Source organism: Andrena cerasifolii, chromosome 15 (genome assembly GCF_050908995.1).
Source record: "Andrena cerasifolii isolate SP2316 chromosome 15, iyAndCera1_principal, whole genome shotgun sequence".
Lineage (NCBI taxonomy): Eukaryota > Metazoa > Arthropoda > Insecta > Hymenoptera > Andrenidae > Andrena > Andrena cerasifolii.
The window spans coordinates 10796778-10807877 of NC_135132.1; positions in this window are offsets into that span (position 1 = coordinate 10796778).

Consider the following 11100-nt stretch of genomic DNA (forward strand, 5'->3'; position numbering starts at 1 on the left):
TTCTGTCCTCCCTGGATTTTCCTCTCGCCCGTATCTGCCACACCAGGGACCGCACCGTTACGCGAGGGTGAGAGATAAAGAGAGAGAGAGAGAAAGAGAGAAAGAATTTTTCGAAGCACGCGCGCGCGCGCACGTAAAACTCGAGTCGATGCGACTGTCGTGGCACCCGGCGCGGAACTAAGGCGAACGAAAACACCGGCCGCGGCGTTCCCCTCGCGTTCACCGGCGCTCGTGCAGGGTCGCGCGCCCTCGGAACCGCTCGGCCCGAAACGTTCACGCCTATCGACGCGCGGGCCAACCCACACGCGGGCGGTTATTCGCTGCGCCCCCCACCAACCACCCTACGGAGAGAACGACCCCGGCGCGGCGCGCGAGTGTTGCTTCTCCTGTCAACACCGACCACCCCCCTTGCCCCGCCATGCTCTAGACGCTGTTTTTCCACCCTTTTCGCCGCGACAACGGCGCCTCGCTTTTTCCGAGCGTGCTTTTTGCCGTTTGTCCAGGCCTGCCTTTTGATTTTACTCGGTTTCTCGGGCGGGTTACGGGGTTCAAAAGGGTTTCCCACTGTTTCTTCGTGATTTGGAAAATACGAGGGACTTCGTCGTCTATCTATCCGGGGTTTTTAGAGAAGACAATCGAAGAATGGACCGATTTGGGGAGTTTCTTTGGCAAGGGTTAGCCGGGGTGCTGAATTGTTTGAATTTTGTGCCACCTTGCGTGTAATTGTGCGCGTGAATGCGCCTATCTGGCTCGTGATCTGAGCAGGCGGCACGCGCCATGGCTACACGTTTTCCTCGATCCGATCTAAATTCGGGTCGGCCGATCGCGGAACGCATCTCTTTCATTGCTGCACTGACACACACCCCACGCACACGCGCGCGGCCACGGTCCCAGCCCCGGCCCCACGCTCAACGTTGTAGGTAAGAGGGAACGATGGAATCGGCCCACTGATCCGACGGAATTATTCAACACCTCCCTGGCTGCCGGGCGCGGCGGATCTAGATAATATTCCTGCGCTCGATAAGCTCGATTTCACTGGGGGACATCTTTGCGGGGCTCTCGGCATCCCGAACCCCGAAAGTTGCTCGCCTTCAGCCTCCTTGCAGGTCACTTTTCGAGCATCAAGAAGGGTTGACCCTCTGGTGCATACGCCTGCCTTAAAGCGGTCACCTGTTTAATCTAGGAGTTGGGCGCCTATAATTTGTTTTCACAATTCTCAATTGCCAGCCTTAAAAGTATCGCCACGCCGCACATATTAGCCTAAGAAACATGTTGATCTGACCTTTCGATTTGACAGAAATCTAGTTTGAAGTGCATTTTTGGGCTAAGCATGCTGCGGAAAATTATTTGTGAAAGTAAAAAAATCAAATAAAATACTGACTCGCTCTCGCTCCATCTCGCTCTCGTCTTCGTAGAACAAGAGTGAATCAGAAGTGGTGGGAACATCGGATTCGGTTTTATCATCCGCGAAGTAGACTGGTCTAATTTTTCCAACTGAATTTAAAATTTATGCACTAGAGGGTTAACCTGTCTATGGGGGCGATTAGCGTGGACTCGGTATTTTTTTTACAGGAATATTGATTTCTCTACTGCTTTAATATTCCCGTAGGATGTACGGAGGGTTAGGTCTGCGCCCTCGAATTGCCCAGAAGCAAGCACACAAAAAGCCACAGTGCCCCGTAATATTTATACCGAACAAACATTTGTAAATTTTCGCTCGCCCCGTTGTAAAACACTTTCCGCGTAGGTAACGTTAGACGCGCCGTTTTATCGCGGATCTACGCAAATTTGTCGTGCAAATATTCCGACGAGGCTGGCGGTGGGGTTATTAATGTATTCAAAGCAGGCCGTACGAGAGCATATGGTGCGCGCACGTCCTGATGGAACGATTTGGCAGCGTCGAGCCTCTGTATCTGCCAATCGCTGGTGAGAACTGCATTAAATTCGCCCCAGGATCATTGAATTTTCCGCTGGCGCTCATTCGCGAGCACGCCTATCGCTAATAATTCCCTTTTCTCTCCCCTGAAACTATCCAAAGCTATCCCTAATCCTGTAAATTCAGCAGGGGTAGAACACTAGAATTCCTCGAAGACGAGAGAATTTCGAATCTGGATCTGGCGCTATTGTTACACGCTCCTAGAGCAGGCCCAGCGTCGACAGCGGCGCGTGTACGCGTTTCCACGAGCCGATCTTGATGCCGCGGGCCTATCTAGATCAGATGCGACGATTAAGATACACGGCCCCCGAAATCCGACGAGAGACGCGGCGACACGGGTGCACCGACCTTGTTACAGGTTGCCCCAGGTCGGGCCATCCGATAGCAGCCGACTTTTCCGATCTGTCCCCCAGGTCCCTATCGCGATCGAGTCGCCAAACCCTGACGATAACGAACAGCCAATCAGTCTTTGAGCACCTCGCGCACGTCCCAACCATTTGGGAGATCAGGGCAGGCACCTTGGACGACCCGATGGTAATGGAGCTCCATAGAAATTATTAGGAGCGTCATTAACGAGGATAAAGGTAAGGCACACCTGAGGGCAACGGCGGAAGCGACCGTGAAAGGGTTGGGTAGCCGCTGGAACAAGGGGAATATCCTCTTAAGAGGATTAGCTAAAAATCTTAATGACTTCTGGCCACCCCAATAGCGGCCGCTGGGAAACGGTAGCTGGAACTGCTGGGAATAATCACCTCACGCGCGATAGAAATGCGATTGCCGCGGCGAACGATGCGTAAGAATCCTCCTGATTGATCTGAAGACTCTCTTCTGTGTCTACGGTACAAGAAACCGCGAGAGAAAAAAAGAAGTCAGTAGGAGAAGAAAATCCCTCGGAAAGGGGCTCCTAATGCTCCAGTGATATCGGTCCGCTGGTGTCCCGGGAAGGACGGAGTCCTCCGGTCGTCCCGCGTGTCGTCTCGCTTTCACGGACCCGCTGGTGGGGGTAAACGCCGTGTGCGTGAGCCCCGGATGGTGGGGGGAAGGGGTTGGCGGTGTTGCCGGGTCGCGGGGTGGCTCGAGTGCCCGTCGGAGAGAGTACAACCGAACAATCTGTAGAAGCTTGTTCGGGACGAGAGAAGTCCGTAGATCAGCCAATCAGATAGGCATACCCCCTCTCGTCCATTGTCACAAAATGGCGGCCCTAAATCAGCCAGACTCCGCCTATCGCGGCCCCCCACCCTCGGGGCGCCTCTAGCGGCGCGTCGTGAAAAACTCCGCCTATCGATTCATTTTTACCGCTCTTGTTTCCCCTCTCTCTCCGCGCTTCCAGCGCCCCTCTCGCGGCCCGTTGCCTCCTTCCGTGGATCAACCCGCCAGGCATACGGCGCGTCCCGATCCCGTCCAGGCCTTTGGTCCACGAAATCGATGAGAAACCACGGAATACGTAAGGGATCTTCTCTTTTTCCCATCGTTACTGCTGCTCTGTCTCGACGATAGTCAGCCGATTTGGCCGCTTCCAGGAGATCCAAGCGGGCCATCTTTTCAAGAAGAAGGAATATTCATCCCATGTCTGGATGCTGTGGCATTTCCGAGGATTTCATTCCTCATTTTTGTCTCGTCACTTCTGAAGGAAAATTTCGAACATGTCCTTGTCGCAATTCGCGGATAATTTTCTGTCTCTCCACACACGTGACCTTAGGGTTCATCGGTGTCGCGTTATCACGGGCACGTGCACTTTCACCAGAACGTATTTTAACAGGATTCGGTAAAAGCAGCCTTGGAATAAGCGGCGCGCGAAATAATCCCACCCCTCGGCGGGGGCTGGAGCTCATTATCGTTAAACGTGTGCGCGAAACTCATTCCAACCGCGCGAATAAAGTTCGATGGAATTATTTGTCGACTCGATTGTCGCCACGATTGCTCTATCCACTGCTCTATCGGCTTTGCTTAGCTTCAATTGCGCTTCAAACGTATAATCCACCAAACGCACGATCCAAAAACGGACAGGGAATAAAAACTGTACCTACCATCCCCGTTTGCCATCGCGAAATTCTCTAAAATCCTTCACAGCCAATTTCAAGTTTCATTTCGCTTAAATAGAAAATGCTGGAAAACTTTCGACAGCAAAAGCACGTTTCCAGGGTTTGGCTTGGAATTTTGATTTTCACCGAACCAGAGGCTAGGTAGGCGCTGTCGCCAGTCAGACTTGAAGGATGGAGGTTAATAAAATCATTAAAGGCGCGCCGTTTCCGACAATCCCTCTGTAACTGATCCTGCAATAAAGCCCGTGAATTTGTGGCGTCTAGCAATGGGCGTCTCGTTTGTCCAAGGTTCCAGGTACAAAGGCGCTGTAAAGCGTTTTCCCCTGGACGGTGCAATAACTTCTTTCAAAAAACACCCCGCCGCCTTTTTAGAGCTCCTAGTCGAGACATCCTCACGATCCAATAGTCCTTTCATATTTTTTCTCCTCGTTAGCCTGACCCTTAGCTTTCGATGTGCCTTCGCTGCAACGGAATTTGGTGAATTTTTGCTCTACGCGTGTCTCGAATGCATAAAAATAAAGGTATTCCACTTGAGAGACACTGCTCTGTAACACAAGTCAGAGAATATAGAGCGTAATGAGCTTCCGCTAATCACCTTCCATGACTCGTGACGCCCCTCATTAGCCACCATTAGCAAAACCACGAAATACTTTAAGCACACCCTCTTTAATGTGCACTTTCGAGAATTTTAAGCGCTCTATTACGTCCAACCTTCGACTTTTCATTTCGATCTACCTTCAACCCTTGAAAATCAAAGCCTGCAGGCCTCCAGACTCATTTAGGGACTCTATGCGCCCTAAAAAGTCCCCGACCATTCGATGAGTAGGAAATGACTTCAGCTTTCTTCTTAAATGCTTCCTCGAAAACGGGTTTTAGAGCCACATTTTCCTATAAAACCCGCGTTTTCAAGGACTGTACACCCTTTGGAACTCGAAGAACCCACGCGAAAATCTCTGTAAGACAAGATTTTCGCCACGTTTCGGCGCCAGATAAGTACTCGAAGACGCCTCTAGAGGAGGAAGAAAAGTTATTATCACTGAGAATTTGGCTTCTGGGAGGTCAGCTGCGAGGGGAAAAGGCGGCTTGCTATCTGAAAGACGACCCCCGAGAGCTCTCCTCCCCTTTTCCACCCCTATATGCTCGCCGTTTTTCCAAGCTGCAACCACACGAGCGCCTTCGCTTTTTCGAAGGTCCTTTATCCGACTGGAGTCCTCCATCGACCCATTCTGGCGCTTTTTTCCCTATCACGCGAGTCTGTGGGAACATTTGCTTCGAGAAAAAAAATCAGATCTATTAGGTTGTTGCAAATGAAATGGCCGTTTCTGATTTTTGAATTTAAACTTTTATTTGACAAACCTAATACGTACTTCATCAATCGTAATAGTCACCATCGACTTCGACACACCTCTCCATTTCATTTGCAACAACCTAACATTCCATCCAGAGTACCTACTCTAACTCAATTCTCGCCAATTCACTGTCCACAAATCCTCGAAACAACTCCTCCCAACCTTTAAACCCAATCAAATCAGAAAAGCATCCCAATTCAACCCCTCCCTCTGCACAGTACACTCTCAATCTTGAAACAAAAGCCTGCAATTTAAGGAACTAGCGTGAAAATTTCTCTCCTCTCTCCTCCCCCAGAAACCCTTGCTCTATCCAAGCGCAGACTCCGCCAGATCGAAAAGACTCCTTTCGAATCCCGCGAAAAACAAAAGAGGGCTTTTTTTTCCTTTCTGACCTGGCTGCTCCAGGACAGTTGTCGCCAGGATATCGATGTCCCCTTAACGAGCAACTCGCGGTCAGGTCCCCCGAAAAGGTGTCTGTGTTTTACGAGTCCACCTTACACAATGTAAAAGTCGAATGTCCGCGCGCGCGCCAGCGCTCGCTCACGGAAAAGCAAACGTCGTAAATTATCCGGACGAGGGGGAGAGGGAGCCCCGTTGGAAAGTCTCTGCTCGTTGTTTTTTCGGCCCTTTCTCCCGGGGGACAGGGCCTTTCTCCTCCTGGACGGCTATTGTTTATTTATTCTGGACGGAACTCGACTCCAGGTCGACTACGCAGAGTCGACTGGTTGACGAGTTAGTCTAGGCTGTCGAATATATATCGTCTCTGTGTGTACTCTGCTCGAGGTTTCTCGCGTCAACGATAGCCCATTCTTTGCTTTTAGACGAGATAGAACAGATTTGTTTGTAGCTGTTTGCCTACAGGTTTTCCAAGGCAAATGATACTTTTCTTTTTTTCAAACCAGGTGTTTAGGAAGATTTATTGAAGGTTCGATGGAGCCCTGTAGATAATTGACTTTTCAAATCTCGGTTATATGTACATTCACTGTTATATCTTGCAACGCAAATTTTTCTTTTGTACCTAAATAGGTAGCATTTGATAGGGAACGTTTGAAATAAAGTTATAAAGGTTACTATCCACCGGAATGTATATTCAGAGTGGTCTAGCCCTTTAACGTGATTTTAAAGCCACGATTCCACGCAAAGCTCCTGAATTCGAGTGGATTTCGTTAGTGGAGGGCAGTTAATTAAAGAGGACAAAATTGGCCATTTTCCCAGCATCGATTCGAACTTCCCCAGGAACTTTAGCACTTCCTCAGAACTTGCTGGCAGATTTACCGTCCCTTGATGCTGCGTTCAAGCCCGTTTTTTATTATCCTCGTGCCTCGATTCATTAAAAACACCAAAATTTCTCACCGATCTACTTTCTAAAGAAATAAATCTCTCAAACTCGTTTGTCCCCAAATAAAAGTGACAGAAATGATTCTCATTCCACTGATAATTGAATCGCGAAGCATATCGAGTGTCCAAGAAGTGTCTTTCGTGTAATTAAGTGCCTGAAAAATTCGCGTCGTTCGATTTTCAATTAAACTCGGTGGCAAAGGACAGGTCTCCTTTTCGGCTTATCGGTTAATTTCGATGCGAATCGCTGCCAGAAAGAGTATCTCCGGAGAATTCATTTTGCCGAAGTCGTAATTAGATTTGGAGCGATCTCCCTTTTATCGATTGTCCCGAATCAGTCTGATTTGTCGGGCTGAAAACGATAGCGGCTTCTGGACTGACAATCGCGTCGATAATCGAAGATAAGAGGCCCCGTGAAGCGAGAGGAGCGAAATATCATGTCGGCCGCGCTTTCAGCCCACAAAAATCGAATTCCTGCAGAGTCACAGTCCCGCTCCAGCGTGCATCTCTCTACAGAGCGTTCCCAATGCAACGGTTTGCATTGAGACAGCTCATCGATTCAACTTAAAAAAACAAATTCGGTAGAATACATATTTTCAATACGACGCTTCGTTTTCGAGAGAATCGCAGCCACTTTCAAATCCATTTTCCTGAAAAATGAATGATCGTGCGATAAAACTTTATACTACATTTTTTGTTAATTTTTTAAGGTACTATCGGACTGCAGTCGAGTGTTGTCAAAAAGACAAAGTGGAAGAAAAATATAAACAATTTAAGAGGTTTTCAACGAAACTTGAACAGCCTCCGCTCTGTTTGATGCTGAAGATGAAATTCTGAAGGTTTGGAGGAATTTTTCGGGCAAGTGTCGTCAGGTGGAGTTATTTAGAACGCGCTGTACGTTTTGATGGGGTGGTCGACGCAGCAAATTCGAGTCGAGGGGCCGAGTGGGTGGACCTCTCGTGATATATAGACGCGTGTCAGGAACGTGTTGCATCCACCGGATGGAAGGCGACCGGAAAACGAGCGGTTTCAGACGGGGATACAGGAAAAAATGGACGGCCCGTCCTACCGGGGTCTCTGTGATTACGCTAATGCACCGACCAGCGTGGATCCTCTCCACTCACGAAACTTTGGCGCGCGATACCTCGGCGAACGGCCCTTTAAAAGCTGCAGAAGAAAGAAACGAGGGGGAGGGGGCGGAAAAAAAGAAGTTGCCTGGAAACCTCGTTGAACTCCATCGTTGGATAATCGACGAAACAAAGAGTCCCGGAGGAGCAGTTCCGCCGATGAAAGTCCTCGCTAAGAAATCGAGCCACTCGATCGTTCCACGAGGACGATCTTCCACTATCGATCTGACGGAGGACAAAGGGATCCATGGGATCTGTTTACGTACGAATCGCAACTGTTCGTGCCTCCCTTTTGTCCATTGTGACGCGGTTGATGCGACGCTGCACGACAATGGGGACACTCCGAGTCCTGGCTCACCGAGGATTCCTCCGAGCCTTGGAACGTGTCCTTACACTCCTTCTGTCACCGCGGGACCCAGGCTTTCCATGGCCCTGCCAGATAACATCTTCCTACCTCGACCTTCCATCGCGTCGTCTACTACTTGCTCCAGTTTGCTAGCGCTGGTAACATTTCTGGGATCATCTGCCGTATATGGCAATATCGTCTCCAATATACGACCCAAAACCGAAGAATTTCATCACCAGTTCCAAGTCACGATATTGCCACTAGGAGGCGAGTGGCCACGAGGAAGCCCCCGAAACCGAGGAAACTCGCCTACCCGAGGATCTCGAAAAGGGCAAGGCATAAAGCACGCGTACAATATGTTCCTCCGCGAGCAGGAATGTTCTCCTCTTCAGGGTATTCCACCTCCAGCCCCTTGGACAGCGTTCTCTTGGAAGAAACACAAAGCCAGCTATGGGAGTTATCTTGATGAACCCTAAGTACTACAAGACCTATTTGGAGGAGAGATAGGCCTGGTCTCCGTTGCTCGCTAGGACGTTGGGGGGGAAGGTGGACGAAGGAAGGTAAAAAGGGCGCGGGGGGGCAGCGTCCACGTTGGAAAAGAGATCTTTCACGGTTGTCGATGCCACGATGATAAGGGGACGGCATTCTCCATTGCTACTCTCTTTTTACCACCGCTTCCTCTATTGCTTCCCTTTTCTCCTCCGAGCTTTCTCGCCGCGCTACTGATCGCTGACACGCCGACTATCCGCAGCCAGGACACCGGTGCGGTGCCTTTTTGCTATGCCGCTGCTGCTGTACCGCCGATGTACAGAGCCTGAATTTTCGAGTAGGTAAATCGAAGGTTGAATCGAAGAAGGCAGAAGTCGCGTAGGTACACGGGGCCCTGACCAACCACCTGGCCGCCAGATTTCCGTTTCAAGCGACTCTACGAGGAGTAATTAACGATCCACGGACTAAGCAGACCCACGAGGCAGAGTCAGGAGACAATTACGTTGCGGCTGGAGGGCCCAGACGTCAAAGGGCGTGACGGCGCGGCACGGCGCTTCGTCTTCATTCACGATTCACGTGGTTTTCCCCCCGTTTCCAGGGGCAAGGGTTGACGTAGCCACGCGCAGGCATAAATCATCCATGGAAATCGTCCGTGCAAATCTTCGACGACCAATTTCACGTGAATCTTCGAGACAATCGGCCTGTTTTGAGACGCTCGACTTCTTCGGGGACTTGCAAATTAACCTCCGCGTCTAGCCATCGTAAAATCAAGGCTTACTCATCCGAAATGATTGAATGAACGATGCTCGAAGGGCTGTTGGACCCCTTGGTCGTCGTGAATTGCGATTCGTGAAGACGAACCTCTTCAGGGAGACTTCTGAAATTGCTGCTGATTCTTTTCGGATGACGTGGCTAAGGATGGAGCACCTTTGAATTCTGGCACTGTAGAATTCTTCGTGGGGGTTTGTTCTACTTTTGGTCTCTTCGGGGTTGCTCGCAGGTGAAAAGAGGGTTAGAAGGGTGAGAGGAAGGAAGCCGAAGGGACTGGAGACGTCACGGATTAGCGCGATCTCGCCTCTTCAGGGTCGATGTTATTCGATTTACCTCGAGGAACACTGTCAGCAGCAGTGAATGTAGCAGACTTTTACGGTGGAACCTGACGAGATTAAAAATCAACCAAACTCATTGCAACATAACAATCCAACAGTCCTACAAAATCCCCCCACCCCCCACCCCCCCTATCAACACCTGAAACTAACCACACCACGCGCTCCAAGCTCGAGTTCTACAAGCAGATCGACAATTACAGGGATTTCGATGGGTCGAGAGCGTTGTCAATCGCGGCTGCGGGATCGATGGCTATCTGGGGGCCCAGATAACCGGTTTCCTCGTGAGTAGCCGCTAGGAAATGAACACGATAAGCCCCTGACGAGCGTCCAGCGACGGACAAGCGTCCGTATCCGAGGAGGATCGGCCACTTATCTGTTGCCAGCCCCGAAGAGATAACCGCCGCGCGGTTTTACACGGTGTCCGGGGCGTGTCATGGCCGGCGGAGGGGGGTACAGGGGCCCCTTTCCTCGTTTGTTCGAAAATTGAAGTTTATCGACGCGGCTGTTGTGCCCTTATCTCCGAGGCGTGGCCCAGGGGCTTCCACCCGTCGCCAACAGCCCGGAAACACGTGTAATCTCGCGGCTCGTACGAAAGGGGGGCTTTCCAAGTCCAGGATTTCTCTGGTGGCTGGGTTTTTTCGATACTCGTGTTTCTTGTTTTCTCATTTCACTTTTGCCTGTAGTCTTTTTAATCGGGAAGCGATGACATGGGATTTCTCAGGGGGTTCGAGAAGGATAATTGGGGCCCGGGGTGGGATTTTTATTGTTCTCTAGATTATAGTTGAAATTTACTTGAAATCCATTTATTCCTATTTTTTTGTAAAGTTAAAGTTTAATGCGCTTCGAAATATTGAATTTTAGCGAGGGGAAAGGAATTTATTAAGAAAGAGTTTTCGAGTGGAGAACGCTTCATATTTAAATGCAAATTCCTTTGAAGGGGCCAGGGGTGCTTTCAGAGAACGGTTGCAGGGTGAAAAGGGGAGGGCTGGGTACATTGTAAACCAGGCGCCAGGCCTTGTAACCTCTAAATACTGTCTCCCTTTCCTTTTTCAACGGCACGGCCCGGCGCGACGTCCCCTTTCTTGCCAGGGGTTAGTAAACCCCGATGGCTTCGTCTTACGCCGCAAAGATTCCTTTTCAAGCATCGCCCCCGTGTCGTTTACGATGTCTTTATCAATCCACGTTACACGGGCCCTTTGTGCCCTCCACATTCGCTTACGTGACTTGGCATAATCCACGCGTAGGTGGTGCAATTAAATATTCGGAGGGACTTGCCATCGTTGTGCACGAATCTTTAAAATTTTATATTCCGAGGATTTGGAAATTTTGGAAGCAGAAAGTAAGGATATTTTCATACAAAAAAT